Source organism: Sander vitreus, chromosome 1 (assembly GCF_031162955.1).
Source record: "Sander vitreus isolate 19-12246 chromosome 1, sanVit1, whole genome shotgun sequence".
NCBI lineage: Eukaryota > Metazoa > Chordata > Actinopteri > Perciformes > Percidae > Sander > Sander vitreus.
The window spans coordinates 10,804,948-10,823,885 of NC_135855.1; positions in this window are offsets into that span (position 1 = coordinate 10,804,948).

Genomic DNA, 18,938 nt, shown 5'->3' on the forward strand with positions numbered 1-18,938 from the left:
TCCGTCCATTCTCGTAGTAATTCACGTAATGTTTTGCTCAACACAGACGGGGCTTTATTATACTCGGAACAGACCCCGCCTCTGCCTGCTGCGCTGTGGACGTGTGTGTGTGTGACTGTGTGTGTGTGTGTGTGTGTGTGACAGCCGGCGACCCGCAGGACACGCTTGTGGAGTTTAACTCCGAAAAGACAGTTAACCACAGGTTCCCGTTATTCTTATGATGGACATGTGTTGTGATATTTAAACAAACGAACCGCCAACGGCGAAATAAAAGCCTTTTGAAAGGAGTAATTAGCAATACAAAATGCATATTGTAAAGTGTCACATAATTTCTCCTTTCTGCAGTGTCTGCAGAGTGTTTTCCAAAACTGGCAAAATATTAAAAGTGGACTGGACCAAAACAATAACTGTTCAGGAAGGAATGTGAAACATATTGCAATGTAATGCAAAAGTCGTGCAGAAAAAACTCACTGTGACCTTGCCTAATGACACATACAATATGCCTGTCTACAGCTCCAGAAAACAAAACTAATGTGTGTCCATTCTAAAAGAGTGTTGAGTGTAGTCAACTAATGATTATGGCTGTGAGAAAATGTTCCTTCAACTTTATAACAAATGGGATAATCTGTTCTCAACACATTCCTAATCAGTCCTAATCAACTGCTCTTAACACAGTTCTGGTCACAGCTCAACTTAATAATGGTGTACCCAGAAGTGCACTGTCCACATGAAGCTATAAAATGGTTGTCTGATGCTCTGCAGGAGCTGAGAGAATAATTACACAGAGGTCTCTCCTTCACAGTTGGAAGTAGAGGTGGTCTAATGGCAAGTAGTTTAACCTCTCTCCCTTAAAGCTGAAATCTGAAAGACTATTAAAAACTTATCTCGCACAGATGTTTCATAAAAAACATTGGTAATGTAGGCTTCATTCATGTATACAAGCATTAAATGATATTGAAAATTACACTTAAACTCTTCCCAGGAGATATTTGGGGATGATGTGTTTATTTGTGTAACTATCCTTCCCTCAGTGTGCCTCCTGGACTTCTACCTCAGTTTATAATCTGCGTTATTTTAAAATTACTTTTACATTATTACAATGCCCAGAGAACAGTTGTTTTTGGGGTTGTTATGTTTTGTATATGACAGAAATCAAATTTCCTACAGTAATCACATTTTAGTTTTATTTTTTAAAATGTCATTTTACAATGAACAGTGGTTCAATCTTTTGAGGAACTGACAAACCTCTGCTTATTAACATTGCAATGTTGCCAATTGTCTCTGCTTCCCAGTTATCAGAAATACTAAAACTACCCATGGATGATGGCATGATTTGCAGATGATCAATTGAAGTTGTTACTCTAGTTGTGTGTTTTAGCTCCAGCTTAACTTTCAAATATCCCACTTGTGTGTTACTTTCCCTTACATGTACATAAGAACATTCAGATGGCATTAATCCTCCACATACACCTCTGTGGATGAACACTGACAGAAAGGCACCTCAACACTGCTAGTTTTAGCAAAGATAACTCATATCACAAGACAGAACCCTTAGATTTGACTTCTTAATAATCTTAAAGCAAATACCAAATACCGGAGCTGCTGCAGCTTTCACACTGCTGCTGCAGCTTTCCATTTTCTGCTATGTGTTGTCTCATTTGTCCATTTGAAATCTAGTCTCAGACTCATCTAATTCTTCTGATTTCATCCACCCATACAGTGATACATTTTCACAATCTTTGTTTAGTGTGTCAACATGCTGACATTTTTTAATTAGCAGGAAACAGGAAAGTACAGCTGAGACTGATGGGAATATCATTAGTTTTGCAGGTATTTCGTGATAAACCAAAGTATTTGAGGAAAGATTTTGACCTGATGATGGCTCTAGATGAAAACTTTGGGCCACCATATTTATTTTGATTTACTCAGAAGGGAACATGGATGTCTGTATCAAATTCATTGGCAGGCCATCCAAAAGTCGAACCAAAGTGGTAGTAGGTAGTAGGACCAAAGTGGTGTACTGACTGAAGTCTGAATCTCATCTAACAGTTGCTACCATTTATTTTTAAGTTGTTTACAATCAAGCCACAAAAATACCTTAAAACATAGTGACTTATTTTGAAAAAAGTGTCCCCATATAAAAGAAATACAATGCTTTTGTAACAAATACATATTAGGTTATAGTTACTGCTCTAGAAGTAGAAATAAAAAAAGAAGCTTTAATTTAAAGCAAACTTACATGACGGGACAGGCACTAAAAATGATGTCTGTTTTTCTTTTCTCTGTCATTTTATCTGGGCAACAACAACACATCTTTAACATCAGATGTCTGTGAGTTAGTTTCATAGGTTCACCACGCGGTCATATTATAATTATAATTTAATTTTAATGATCTTGCGTCCTCCACATAAATAATAGGTTTTGTCTGGGACAGAGGATATATATTTAACTGCAGCACTTAAGCCACTTAACATCATATTGAACACAACTGTAGACACAACTGTAGACACAACTGTAGCTCTTCAATATTAATCCTAATATCAGTTCACATACATAACGTTAGGCTTATCACCGTGTTAACGTTAGTTGTAGTGGGTGCATTTCTATCCAACAAGCTATTAAACAAGCTAGGTAACGTTATATTATAATACACTAACATAGCAAACTTTTTTGTCATGACTAATTACTCAGCATCATTTTTATTTGAGAAAAAAAAGTTCATCCGGTGTTTAATGTGAATAAAATAGCCTTGAACAGCCTACTTACTACATTCTACAACTAACGTTACTGTAGCGAATCCAACTACCAGTATTTTCTCTCTCAGTCTCATTCTCTCCCGTGGTCCGCCGGACTTGTTGTGTATGGGTAAAGCCAAGGGGGTAAGCGTCTGCTAATAAGTACTCACCCCCGTTAGCATTCCATTGACTGCCATTCATTTTGACGTCACTTTGACAGCGAATAACTTTACATCTAAAGCGTTTAAAGACTTTATTTGTCCATTGTTTATTTCTAAAGAAACACGACAATGTATAAAAGGCTCCATTACCTTGTACCTCACATTATGGCTCCATAGCAGACGTTTTTGTAAAAATAGGCTAACGATTGTGTCATAACCATGGGACTTACTGTTGCATAGTAGAGGAATTACCATATAGTACAGGAGAAGCTTGCAGACAGTTTCGACTTACATTAGCTGTTTAAGTTTAATTACTAATGTTAACTAGCATTTTAGTTAGCAATAATTAGTCTGTGTCCATGTTATCTCCTTACATATACCTACGCTCTCCGTCTCTGCAAGATTGAGAATGATTGAGATTTCTCTTGACACAGCTACCAGAAGGCTTACAACTTTCAGGTTGCTCATGTCACATTTACGTCGTCTCTCTCAGTTGGAGGCTGCGCAGTAACGCTCGGCGCTCACAGGAAAAGTATTTTGAATGGCCTTCACTGGTCTCCGTCCAGAGCAACGGGATCTGTTGGTCCATTCTTATATACTGTCTATGGGTAAAGCAGGCAGTGGACCAAACCACTGGGACTCAAAATGTTTCTAAATGTTTGGGGTTTGTATTGTTTTACTACTTAGCAGATATTTTAAGTATACATCATTATGTTATTTACAATACACAGCATGGTTATTAATGATATTTCTAGGGGGGGCAACCCTTAGATAGGGAGGGTCCTGACCCCCCAGACCCCCTTGGGATTTCCGCCCGTGTGCCTTAAAAACTTAAAAAAATATATTAAAGCCATCTCTGTGTAGGATGCAGATCAGCAGATGGAATCTTTTGTTGAAGTTGACACTGGCTCCATTATCAGTTAGGTATTTTTGGGTGCATTCCACCCTGCTATGTTTGTTTGCTTTTATATTCACTGTCAACTGAGTGACAAAGAAATAAATGTGAAAATTCAAATATCTTGGCAGCACCTATGTTCCCCCATAACACCCACTTGTAGTCTTAAAGTGCTCATATTATGTTCATTTTCAGGTTCATAATTGTATTTAGAGGTTGTACCAGAATAGGTTTATGTGGTTTAATAAACAACTTATATTTGTTGTACTGCACATTGCTGCAGCTCCTCTTTTCACCCTTTGTGTTGAGCTCTCTCACTGCATGAAAAGTGGGATTTTCGTCGGTAAACTGTAGATTGTCACTGTAGATTGTCGTGGAAGTTCAGGTTTACGCCTGTACACGGCAATTTGCAGGCAACACCGAAAACTGCAGTGAATTGTAAGAAATTGATGTGGGCCTTGCTTGGCAGTTGTCCCCCCATGACCCCCCCTCCCCCTAATTCTAGGGGAGGCTTTACCATGTAAATGAAAATGTTGTGAGCTATACAAATGCAAATCAGGGTAGCAGCAGGGGGAGTTTTACCCCAGGTGAAATTTTTCTAAAAGGTATTAACTTCATTTTAAGAAAATCTCTTAAAATAGATAAGGCTCAGTATAGCCTAATTATAGCCTAATTATAGAATTTTAGCTTGAATTGATTTATTTAATGAAAGTATGCTAGATTATTAAGGTAATTACTGTGTATGTCATTAGCAATGGCCAATGTTATGTAAAAAAGATACACAAAACTATTTATTTCAACAATTAGTTTTAATCAGGCTTTACCACAAAGGTAAAATGTGCATTCCATGCAAACAACATCACAGTCTCTTAGAGCTCAACCACTGTGCATAGTGGCATGACTGCAGTGACGCTGCGTGCCTGGCTGCCTGCTTTCAGCACGATTCATTATTAGGCAGAGCTAAGCTGGGCCAGTGTCAAGTTGCTTTATAAAAGTGTATTTTTTTGGTCTTGTAATCTACAGAAAACAGTACGCCGTCTCCACAACTCGGAGACAAATTGTAGGCACTACGAACTGGAGCAAGGGTAAGTTTAATATGCTTTCATTCTGCTGTATAAGGAAATAGATACATTAATAGGCCGATCATAACTGTACATTTTGTTTTCACAGACTAACCTCACCTCATAACGAGGCCGTGACCTATTTGCTCGGAGCTATGTCTGCAAGTCCAGATTTACATGATGCTGACAATGACGGCATTGTGTGTAAGTAACTTTTCCTGTTTTCTCATTCCTTTGTTTAATTTTACTGTGACTTTTTTTTAATTTTTTTTTTATTCATGCCACTCTCATTTAACTGTTTTCCAGCTGCCTGTAATTACTAGACAGTAAGCAGGAGCTTCAGGTAGAAACAACCAGATCTTGCATCGCTGGCGGAAGGAAGCTGTGAAGAGTTCAGCTCAGAGTCCAGCAAGAAGAAAGAGGGTAAGATTAGATCTGTTTTGGTCAATGTGACTATTTTTCAGGTGCATTAATAGATGTGTTGTGTCCATATGCAGTGCATCGCGCAGTACTGATCTGACTGTCTTTGTTGATTGTTTTTACAGCTGCTGGAAGCGAGACAGAGTGTGCTGGATGGATTGCGTCATTTTCGCAGCCAGCAGAAGTACAGGGCAACGCACCACAAACGTCTGCAAAACGGACCGAATTAAGACAGAATGCCGCCAGTTACCTTTTTTTTTTTACCAGTTTACCATTTGTTGTGTAGGCTGTTTGCTCTTTTTTTGAATAAACATCATGTTCCTGGCAAATTTTCCTTTCCTCAATAAATTCATGTCCTTGATGGTAATAGTCCATAGCATAACAATGACATAAATATACAACATAATAGTATATGCATATATATATATATATATTTTTTTTATATATATATATACATATATATATTTATATATATGATTTATATATATGGTTGGCAGTGATCTGAACCTATCACAAGTGATTTTTCTTGTTTAAAAGTAGTGGCTTCAGCCAATACTGAGCGGTGTCGCTGCTATTCATATGCTTATTAGAGCCATTCACACCTCCGCAGGAGCTCTCCACATACGTCATGGTTCGTTTCCGTCAATATGTGGCACAGACAAATGCGACGTTCACAGCCTGTAAATTGTCAACTGCCGAAAATTAGGGAGATTTACGGGCGTTTACGGGGATGAAAATCCCACTTTTCATGCAGTTTGTTTTAGCTACAGAGTGAGGCATCCACTTCTGTACCATCTTTGTTGGGAGTCGCACATGCAAAGTAAGTACTGCTAGCTTGTCAGTTGCAGAGTACGAGGGAGCGCCATGCTAGCAGCTAGGCGAGCATTATAACGTGTTTTACAAAGTGACGCATGTTCGTCACGGAAGTAAATGCTGGACTACAACAGAGCTGTTTGGAGCAGTTTTTGAACAGTGTTTTCGGAAGCAAGATGGAGGCCAGGCTCTGCTGCGGTGGCGGGACCGCTGGGAACTCCGTTTCCGTGTCGCCTTGGACCCTGGTGAATGGTGCATAGCGAGACATTGGTGAATGCTTACTCAGCATTCACACAGGTCGGGAACATCAACCTTAGTGGTGGGCAGAGAGCCTGCCTGATGCGGAGCAGACAGCCTGCGTGTGTGCTGCAACTGGTAACCAGTGAAGGGAGCGGAGGAGAGGTGTAGCGTGAGAGAACTTGGGTAGGTTTAAGACCAGACGAGCTGCTGCATTCTGAATGAGCTGCAAGGGTCAAATAGCACTTGCTGGCAGGCCAGCCAGGAGGGAGTTGCAGTAGCCTAGACATAAGATGACAAGAGCCTGAACCAGAACCTGAGCCGCCTTCTAGAAGGGGACGTATCCTTCTGATGTTGTGCATCATGTATCTACACGATCGGTTTGTTACAGCAACGTTGGCTGTAAGGGAGAGTTGGTCATTGAGTGTCACACCCACATTCCTAGCAGACTGGGTGGGGACTACCACAGAGTTGTCAATTCAGGGGCGGAGTGGGACCAAAATATCTACCGGGAAATTTCGTAGACCACCGGCCCTCGTGCTGGATTGTGATGCACAGCAACACGATCCACACTAGCCCAACGCAAGTAGCGCATTGGAACTAACTGCCAAGCGAACTTATGCCACAGCCGGCCAAACTGAGAAAAGGAAAGCCACTGACCTACCTTACAGGTTCCAGACAAGGCGAGTGGAGTTTTAAACTGATTAGGCGTAATGTTTTCATAACCCAATGTGTACTTCTACATAGCTTTGGTTGCTCAAGACAGTAGGCTACACACAGCTACGGATTCGACCAAAACAAATGTTACGGGGCGGAAGTTGATTTTATTGAAGCATGCTTTTACTTTGGATTTGCTGTGTTTTAAGTATTTACTGTGTTTTTATCTTATGTTATTGCATGCTTTTATTTTGAAATGTTGTGTGTGTTTTAAACATTGGTTTTACTTCCGCCATCGACATGTAGCCTAATTAAGATTAAGGACTTGCACCTGGGGACCAGAGAGGGGATTGACTGTTTTTAGATATAAAAGGGGCAGAAAGGCAACAGGAGAGGAGCCACGACAGAGAGACAGACAGAACGGACCACAGAGAGGAGTGAGCGGTGATAGAGGGACGATGGGCTGGGGAGCAGAGCGGCCTGCAGTTGGTGAGTGTGATAGAGCTGTCTAAGGTGTCAGCCTACCTTCCAGGGCGTTCCTCTGGGCACGCCATGACAGAGTTCATGGGGAAAAGGGAGGGTAAGGCCCTGTTCGACTACACCCTGGAGATTGCAGGCCGGCAATGCTCCCCAGTCCCCGCAACGGACTCCTCCCCCCTCAGGCCAGTCGTCACTCAGTATGTCCGTTTGTGTGGCACGGAGGACACAGAGAGCACAACTGCACAATGGGGCGTACAGGACGGAGCAGACGGACAGAACGTGATTTCAGTGAGAGCAGCATCGTCCTCGATCTGGAGGAGGCCTGGGAATACACAGAGGAAAACGCAAACACCGAACGCTAGCGGCTACAGTTGGGAGAAGGTGAAACTTCTCCCTTCCGCGTAAGTCTCTTTTTAAGACCGGTGTTTGTTGTAGTGTGTAGTGTACAAAGCTGTGGTAGTTTAAAGGACATTTAACTGGCCCTAAGTTCTCCTCTGTAGGCTTTGCCCGAGGAGAGGAGCCAGGCGAGAAGAAGTTGGTCACCAGCGGAGACCCGTGGACTGTCATTTTAACCTCCCACTCCTGTTCTGCCGCACTATTTTAGCTTGATTTTAGTTGGTTGTGCTTTTTGCTTTTAATTTCTTTTAAGGAGGAACTTTTAGTTGTTTTGTTCCTCTTTAAATAAATGTGTTATTCCTCTAACTGGTTGTACTCACTGTTTTAAACACCACTGGTTTTAACTGCTCTCCCTCGAAATAAAGGACCTTTTTAATCTTTTATCTTAAATTTGAATCTTGGTAGTTTCAAGAGGTCCTAGGCCTCAATCAAACCAAGGTGGCGTTGTCGGCCTCCATTTTAACTTAACCATACCTTGCAACGTCCTTACACAAACAACCTAAGTCCTGCCTTCCACTTCTTGTTAATACTGTACATTTTTTCATTTTGGAATTTTGAATAGAGTACCGTAACGGCAGTTTCACAGGATCTAAACAAACTTTCGAAATGGTAGACATGTGGCATCATTTCTAGCTACCTAGTACATTGTGTTTTAATAATGTGTTCTACCTATAGGCAGCAGCTTAGCCACATATATAAAAAATATACTAACATCATAGAACCCTTGCAAAATTATTTTAAATAGATTAAGTTGTGACATTAGGTGCTTAGCAAAGTTAGCTTATTTCACCTGTAGTATCTTTACTCGTTGAGTAACATGTCCGTTATTTTGAAGGATTTTGCTGCCTCCTCCTCCATAATTTTTTTCCTTTGAGTATGACCTTCTCAGCGCCACCTTTTCCTCTTTTTTGGCTTTCCATCATTAGACTCACACACTGTCTGTTAACATAACTGATAGAAAAAGAGGTGTTCGATGGCTTTGTCATAGGCCGACCAGGGCTATGCCATATTTCTGAAAATCCTAGACATGGTTGTGACCTGCACTTTGTTAGTGTTTTCTGATTAGCTTGTGTTTGTATTGAAATAAGAGGCTGCTGCAGCCCGCCGTACCAGGCTGCTGGATGGTGTTGCTAAGAACTTGCGATGTATAACTATTATCAGACTGGCCCTCGCGGCCTCGAAACACCGGGAAAAGTCCCAACTCTCAATTGTTCAATTGAATCAACTGTGTCAATTGTTATAGTAAGGTCCTGGGTGAGAGAGCCCTTCCCATGAAAGAACAGCAGCTTGGGTTTGTCAAGGTTGTGTTTCGGGTGGTGTGTGGACATCCAAGAAGAAATGTCAGTCAGACAGGCTGAGATATGTGCTGCTACCTACATTTTAGTTTGGGGAAAGGAGAGAATTAGTTAGGTGTCGTCTGCGCAGCTGTGGTAGGAAATGCCATGCGAATGATTGACGGAACCCAGAGAGTTGGTGTACAGAGAAAAGATGATATACCAGAGGGAAGTGGGGAAATGTATGTAAATGATCAGGGTCAAGATGTGTGGTTTTAACTGAGTAATGAAAGAATATATACATAATTCAGACAAATAACAGTAATTTTGCCCTCAACCAAAATGTTTTATTTTAGCTACAATGAGGGTCAGAAAACTCACAACTGAGTGATTGGTACAATCAAAAACAAACAACAGGTACTGTTATTAAGGAATTTGTGGCATTTGCGGACTAAACCTGTCAACACTTTCACTGGTGTTTATGCAAATAAACACTGAATAAAAAGAATGCTTCCAGCACTCTCCAACAGTAAATGTTCATGCTCACTAAAGGATGAACAAGTGCCAAATTCATCTTCAATTATTTCTTAGAAAATAAAAAAGCCTTTCTGTCTTTGCACTACCTTTTGTTTTGGTCTTTACGAGTTTCTATATGTCCTTTACTAACGTATGCATACATATCTACAACATATTTGAAACCAGCACAATAGGTTCAGCAGAATGTATTTTTATATATTCTGCTGAACATATTGTGTTGATACAGATATGATAATGTAAACTGAAATGATCAGCAGCATATTTTGTTCTGGCTTGATAAAAAAGCCCACTGTACTTGTAAAGACTTCTAAAGAATCACTTGGGCGCCTGGTTAGCTCACCTGGTAGAGCGGGCGCCCATGTATAGGCAGTGATGGGAATAACGGCGTTATAAATAACGGCGTTACTTTTTTTCAGTAACGAGTAATCTAATTAATTACTCTTCCCATCTTAATAACACTGTTACCGTTACTGCCAAAAAATGCGGCGCGTTACTATATTTGAAGCTGTTTTTTTCATCACACCAACTAGATCTCTGAGTCTGAGCCAAGAGGCAAAGACTTTTTTTTACTGTTGTTCCTTGGTTAGTGGGCAGGGCACGACGTAAGCGCATACATGCTGACGATTGGCTGAGGTTGAGTAAAATGTCATTGTAAGCCAATCAGAGGTAGAGTTGGGCGGGTGTTCGAAAAGCACGCATAGTCAGACACACAACGAACAACACAAGTCAGTCAACGAGAGAGAGACAGGTATGGCGTTATGAAATCAAGGAGAGGGTTAACTTTTCCTGCTACAGATGTCCCACCGTGGTCAGAAAGAACAGCGGAAACACTTTGTTTCTCTCACTATGACTCTAGAGTCGCTACTCGCTCGAAAGCTAATCACCGTCACTCTCTCACTTCTCCCTCGCTCTATCACCTACTCCCCACACACACACACACACACACACACACACACACACACACACACACATGCTGGCTCGACACACACACCAGCGCACAAGTATAAACATCAGGCCACTTACGTTATTTGCACTACAAAGAGTGTATATATTTATTTATTTTTGGTATAGTGCTTAACAAGCTTAATTTAATTTTGCCCAGTTGTGGCCTGTTGAGGTGTTGTGTTATTTGTATCGATCCACTATATAAACATAATATCTACAGACATGGCATTTGATTGGAGGTTAGTCTCACTTTGTCCCCCAGCAACATTAAAATAGTTTAGATTTGTGTACATTGTTTCTGTTAATAATGTATTAAGTATTATGTATTATGTATAATGTATTAATTGTATTAAGTGTCCATTTCATTATTATATTCAGATGTATCATAAATAATTGAACATGCACATGTATTTTAAGTTCCATGAAAGAGGGGTAGGTGGATTTGGGGTCACATTTGAGCATTTAAAAATGTACTTGAAAGTAACGCAATAGTTACTTTCTGAAGTAACTAGTTACTTTCATAATTTGTAACTGAATAACTAATTTAGTTACTTTTTGGAAGAAGTAACTAATAACTGTAACTAATTACTTTTTAAAAGTAACTTGCCCAACACTGTGTATAGGGGTTTGCTCCTTGGCGCAGCGGCCGCACGTTCGGCTCCGACCTGCAGCCCTTTGTTGCGTGTCATTCAAGTCTAAGCTGTCCTATGGAACTAAAGGCCTACAAATTCCCAAAATATAAGCTTTAAAGACAGAATCACTACAGCTAAGCACCGGGCAGATCCTTTTTCTTATGAGGAGGAGAAGAGAAGCCAAATGCTACCCTCCCCCTCATCCTCTGTCCCCATCTCTCTCTCGCTTCATCACGTACTGTTATTTTTGCAGGTGCATCTGCAGTGATCTATTTTTCTCTTCACATCTTTTAATGATTCATGCTATGGGGGTTCTCGCCCCCTCATTCTAAAAGCTTAGTGAACAGAGAGAGAGCGAAAATGAGGGTAGGACTGATCAGAAGAATAAGTGAGCGATTATAAGGGTATGAACAAAGTGTAGGATTAGAAACACAAATAATTATTAAGAGGAGCAAAATATTGTTTAAAAAGAGTGGCAGAAAAGAGGCTTGTAGAAGAAGTTAAATATGTGTTGGATAGTGAGGTGTTTGCTGGAAATAGTTGCTGAGCATTGGAGTATTTGCCGGATATGGCCAGCGTCTCTGTGATCCATCGAGGGGAAATAATGAAATTTCAGCAGGAATGACTTACTCAATATATACATTCTTTATTTCTGTGTCATGGCACATTGATTACTGAAGGAAATGGGGGATTTCTTTGTCCAGTGTCCTTTGTGCTTTGAAAGGATAAAAACTGTGGATGGAGCACTATTTGAAATACACAGTTTTTCTTTCACACGTGTCACTCATGTCAATAAAAAAAATGTATACCAGCAACTGTCAATTAAATTGAATTTAATAAAGAAAAGGTAATTATTAAAAACAGATATCTTTCCTATACATAGTCAAAACTCAATGACTACTTTTATTGGCAGAGCTCATTAATACAGTGAAATGTTTTGCTGAGTCCCAGGTGCAATTATAGGAGTCCTAAAATGGATCCTTGTGGGATGCCTGCACTGCATTTTAATGTAATTTTAAGTTTTGATGTTGTATCCTGAAACACTGGGCTTGGTTTGGTTTAATGTAAGATATACAAAATGACTGCACTACACACAGTATGGCTATGCAAAACATAATTAGAGTCAATAAACACCATACAACTTGATTGTGTCACTGCATTATTTTTTTGTCCTGCCTCAAGCATTTATTTGATCAACAATAAAATGCTTTGTACTAGTGCCTTTCCTGCATTTAAATGATTTATTTTCTTATACATTTTATCTGACTCTCATTTTATCATTTTAGCTGACTCTCATTCATTTATCATAAGAATAATAAAATAATAAATTAATTAAAAAAACGCAGCAAGGCTGTTGTGCTTCATTGGAGTACTGTAAACAGGAATGTCAAACAAACTGACAGCTCATTGTAAGTATGTTAAGTCAAAAGAACAGAAGCATGTAAACAAATTACCCAAAGGTCAAAATGGAAGAGATGCCTTCTTGACCAGAAGGAAAGGGTGCACCCTCCTTCATTTCTCCATCCTTCACTGTACCAAGTGTTCACTACAAGTGACTGTTTCACTGATGTGAAGGTGCTGTTGCAGAACCATGACCATGATTGCCCAAATAATGAGCATTTTTTATGTATGTCATCTGGTGAGTCTGCATAGCATGATTGTTTTTCCATCATTACTTCATCCATCATTGCATCATTTAAGTTAACAATGTAGCTTGAAAATGTAAAGGAGCAGCAGGATGCGAGTGGATATGAGACATGACACGACAACGTCGGCACAGAAATAAAGAATTTTTATTTGCCCTTTTCACAACCAGTTTGAAGAATTTGGGCCAAATCCCTGCATAACATTCAGTGATGACATTTGTGAACATCATTTGACAATTTGACAATTATTCTGCGACGGTTGTGCATATCACCTACACTGTTGAAGCTATGAGAAACTAAAAATGATGGAGTGTAAGCAAATACATCATATCCTCCACATCCTCAAAATGCAATTGTCACAGTAGGGTTTTCTTCAATAATGATGATGACAAAGACAAAAAACACTAAACCCACTTGAGTCCAACACCATATTTTCTTGTTACGATCAGGATGGTACATTCAGTTCTCACAATTTAAATTCAGTAACTGTAACAGTTAAACAAAAGATTGTTAGATCGTAGATATAGGCCTATGTTAAATTGTCATTACCGTATTTGTCCCAGCCGAATCCATGGTGGTCACGCGGCTCACGCCAGTCTCTGGGTCAAGGCAAGGCAGCACTTCTTCCTTGTTTCATGGCGGGTACTGTGCTCCAAAACGTAGGTGCTGATTGGCCGAAGAGGAGTCCTGTGTATCTGCGCCACTGAACTCTATCGATCTGCGCTCGATTGCTCTTCCTTCATCCTTCAACTACCCGGATGTCTGTCACAGTAACTTGAAACTGAATTTTGAGAACTGAATTTAAATTGTGAGAACTGAATGTGAAGATATATAGAGAGTTGAATATTCAGTGAAGATCAAATATTATTGGACTTCAGTTCCAAACGAATAAATTCAATTTCAAATTATACTAATCAGATTCAGTTTTTTAATGCAATGATTCAAATTAAACAATATAATTTCAAATTATGTGATTCAAATTCAGTTTTTCAATGCAATTATTCAAGTTTAGCCATTCCAATTCAAATACAAATAATTCAAATTCAGTTTCCGGTGGCACATATTTCAGCCCATACTCTTCGCCTACTCCAAGGTACATAGCATACTTTTTAGAGTCTTGGTATTAAGACTCTGTCCTTTTATCATTATATGGTCATGTCCTAACGGTCAAAATACACGCCCTCCTCATATTCTTATTTAGTCATGTTCTGTAGATCTAACCAAGGGGCGCCTTTGGTAACATATTCTGTATGAAGAGGACCTTTTACTAGTTTAGAATTATTAGTTCTTAGGTCTAGGGAATTTACTTATCTCTAAGCCTTACCAGCTACTAACAGGCCACAACATGTACTGAACGCCTTGGTTGCCTACAAGAAAGGATGCAGGCCTTACCTGAGCCCGGTAAGCTTGACTAGCTTTCTGCTGTCGCTCTTCTTAGGTTGCCAATTAATTTAGGTCACACCGACAGAAACTAAACCAAAGTACCAGTATCATTCTTTGCCCATCACGGTCTAAGCAAAAATAATTTCGCAATAAGCTGAACTCCACTCTGACTTGTTCTTCTACCTTCTATCTCCAATGCTGTCTGCCTTCTGACCGGGTCTTATACCTCTAATTGGATACATTAAGAAGTTTCCAAATATGAAATCCTGCTCAACTCTGGGTATTTGCCTGTGATGTCTGATTGATAGGTCATTAGCTCATTGGCTGAGAGAATGGTGACTTTCTGACCTCTGTTGAACAATGCAAGGATTATTAGTATATATAGTATACATTAGTAATTAGTAGTATGATATATCCATCCATCCATCCATCTTCGCCTGCTTATCTGGGGTCGGGTAGCGGGGGCAACAGCTCCAACAGGGGACCCCAAACTTCCCTTTCCCAAGCCACATTAACAAGCTCCGACTGGGGGATCCCGAGGCGTTCCCAGGCCAGGTTGGAGATATAATCCCTCCACCTAGTCCTGGTCTTCCCCGAGGCCTCCTCCCAGCTGGATGTGCCTGGAACACCTCCCGAGGGAGGCGCCCAGGGGGCATCCTTACCATATGCCCGAACCACCTCAACTGGCTCCTTTCGACACAAAGGAGCCAGTTGAGGTGGGTATTATATATATATATATATTAGTATATAGTATAAGGACAAGCTTGTACTGGCTGACTTTTCACTAGAACAATTTGAAGGATTGTATTCCAAGTAATAAAGTAAAAAAATTATATTTTGCCTTGCATTATTTCTGTGGTCTTCTTGATTTCATTTGTGTGCAATATAAACCCTCCTACACAACCATGGCTCCTGGTCTTCTGTGAAAAAAGTCTGAATAAACTAATGCAAATAACTGCTGATGCCTCGAAGTTCATTTGTTCGAAAACAGAAGTTTCTTTCTTTTTCTTTTTTGATGATTTTTTTAACAGTTACTTTAACAGTAACCTTGAATGAGCTGCAGTTCTCCCTCAAAAATCATATATCAGAGCACGTCCTCAGAGCAGGTGTTGGATGGTCTTATGGACAGTGGAACAAAACAATTCAAATGAAGAAAATATAGCAGCAGTCACACTGCAAGTAAATTGTAATATATTGTAATATACGTACAACCAATGATAAGGTGTAAGCTCAAAGAAAGAAATATATTTCATATCTGATGGTCAAGGGTAATGTAAATAGACCTTGTATAGCCTCAGTTGGTAAGAGCTTTTGAGGACCTCAAACCACATTATAGCTGTAAAATTGTTAAATGCAGTAGAGCATAACATACAAGGTGAGTTACCTACTTTGAGGAGCATGCCCACTGTACATATGGCTTCATAATCCATTGAGAATATTGCCTTTGAAGCTCTTATTTTAAAGCAAAGAGGCTGCCTGTGCCTGTGCAGACGGGCGAGGTACAACTCTTTTGCTGTAGCCTTTTTCAGAACAGTCATAACCATTCTGAAAGTTTAGGGGCGTATTGGGTACACTTCGAGGAGCAATTTATTTCAAGGTCCATATGAGGAGGTTAAAATAATTCTGTGTATGAATAAGCAGCCACTGTCAATTTTGAGACCTTGTACATGGTGGACTCGTTCACCACGTATGAGGATCTAAAAATCACTGCCCCAGCGATCTCAAGACAGGCTTTTGTCAGCATGCTTGAGGGTCGAACAAAACTCTTCAGGCGAGTGAGTGGATTCATTATTTAAGTTATCTTGTTTGGATCACCTTTTAAATAACTGATTCATTGTTAGGACTTGTTCTTACAATCCCCAAAGTTTCAGCACACGTTTCTTGACAGAGCCCTTTTTTCGTCATGACCATGGTCTGAAGCCAACCTTCGAAACAGCTACTATTTTCTTTTGTTTTTTCACTTTTGCTCTCAGAGTGGTAAGATATGTGGGGACACAATGCAGAGGGCCTTCCTTGAATGGGCCTATGCAAAATTTGAGGTTGACAAGCTGTCTCAGGTCCAGTATTTTCAGTGCCCTGCATGCACACCCTCCAAGTTGCAGTGGATGGGAACCGCAAATTATATCATTTCAAAAGCCAACCGGGGTGTGTAACATTCATGTACAATGAAATGCTAGTGAGCCACAAATTACATTTATACAGTAAATGTAACCCACATCTATATATTTCCTAAGACCTGATGGGTTTTTTGATGGAGTCTTTTTGGCCAGTGATGCTGAGGTGTCCTCCTTTGTTGATTACATCCATGGAACAACTGGACATGTAAGCTACATTTATATTTCTTCATGTGTAACACCACAATTTCAATTCTATGAATGCTTGCCTGTGTTTTTCAAAATTTAAACATGATTTGGTTTGTTAAAGTAATAGAGTGGCATTACTGCATCAAATGCCATAATACCATGATTTACAGCTTATTTTGTAACATATAACTGTGTAAATGTCTGTATTTGCCCTTATCTGTGTAAGAATCCAGGGAAAGGGAGATGTGGTGTGGGTCAGTGGACGGCAGCACGAGAGTCCGCCAACAAGTCTGCAAGCAAACTAGACGAGGAAGGTGTTGAAGTTGCTGTCTGCCGTCATGGGGTTTTGCTGAAGGGACTGAATATGTTCCGTGGAGAAATATATGCATACCCATTATATCTCCAGAAACAGCTAGCTTCAAAGACCGTCTAGTTTTTTTGCTCTGATGTGGTCTGCAAATATTGGCCATATCTGCAGAGAGTTGTGGACCACTGTCCAGAGTTGGATGACTTGCTGAACATGCGCCCATTTCTCTCCATCATGCATGCAAAAGCGCGTTCATGGATGTGTGAGGTAATAATGACAATTAGATGTATTTCTTACCATTTGTACCACACATTATGATTGTCTGTCCTCTGCCCCCTACTTTTTTGTTTTCCCACTGATAACATTCATGTAAATGTGTTACAATTAAAATGGGGGACGCAATCAAGAAGGAGCTGGAACAATCATCAACAACATCGGGGAGGAGGTTGAACAGGTTAAAAGGGTGATAGAATGATTATATAGGGTATTTTACACTGTTCCTTAAGGTCTCCTAATAGGGTATGTAACATTGGTTGGGCTGAAAATTGCTGGCTATTTTATTAGGCCCATAACTACCCCTGTGAATATGGCTCTATTTGGAACAAGAGCTTTTCTTCCAAATATGGTATGCTCATGAATATTTAGATGAGCTGCGCACTGATTGGTTTGAGCGAACCCCATAGAAACACATTGGAGACGAGACAGCAGGTCTCATATTTCCAGACACTGCAAAGTTATACATTGTTTGTCGGGCTATTTCGTTATTAAATTCACTTCTGAGACTTTTTTAAGCGAGAAATCAACTATATAAAGCTCAAATATGGGCCGTTTTACAAAAATGGATGGCTAATTGTAAATTTAGTAAGACGTGTTGGACTTTAGGAGCTCCACACAGTTTGACGAGAAAGTGGCAACCTCCATACCCAGTTAAAGTCACCGTTTCTCGGTTACTGGACGACCGGGGCTCGGTGCTCCACGGAGCTCCAGAGCTGCAAGCTAGGCTATGTGTCCCATTTAATCCTATTGGAAAAGATTGTTGCTACACTTTCAGCATAACTTTCGTATATTTACAGTTTAATTTCGTCACACCACTTCCATAACATGTACCCCAAGGTCTTATAAAGCTAACAATGGTGTCCGATTTGAATTTAATGAATTTTTGTGAACATTAGGGGTTTCGTTAGCTGCGACTGTCCCTTCAATCCTATGAATCGCGGCTAGCTGCAGGCCCTGGAGCTCCATCAGGGCTTCGGCATTTTGTAGTCCAGTAACCCAGAACCGGTGACTTTGCGCAGGTATGGAGCGCCACAGGCTTCCCTTCGTGACGGAGATCCAGCTAGCTCACAGCGAGCCGGAGTCTATGAAGTAGAACACGCTGGGCGGCGAGTCACGTAGCCTGCTGAGCTCCTGCTGAGCTCCTGCTGAACTCCGACACACAGTCGGACAAAATTTGCAATTAGCCATCAATTTTCGTAAAACAGCCCATATTTGACCTCTACATAGTTGATTTCTCGCATAAAAAAGTCTCAGAAGTGAATTTAGTAATTCAATAGCAGACCTCTGGAGATCTGCATGACCTAGCTAGATTCAGAAGACTAAGCTGACCTCAGGTCAGTGGTGTAGCCTATGCAAATGTTGGGGCGTGACAAAGACTAGGATTTGGGATGCTTACGTCAGCTTCCAGCTTTTTTGAGATTCGCTCGTTTTCAGCGGCAGTTTCAAAATGTGAGATTTGCAGAGGATAGGGGTATCAATGGGATTTTGAGCTTCTATGTATTTCCTATTTACCCACCGAACTGTTGTTATTCAACTATAACAAGGTAAAATCGGTTTTGCATTCTATCACCCCTTTAACAGCTTCCTCTCCCGAGCAGCCATATGTTCCAAGTACATGTCAAAAGCCTGTAAGCATTTTTCATGTATAGTTGTGTCCAAATTGAGACCACAAGTGGACATATTTTTTGTTTGTTTTGAGTGTAGCGCTATTTTTTATTATAGTCTTTGGTCTCCACATAGACCAAAACCAGAAGGTGTAGCACCTCTCTACAATAGAGTG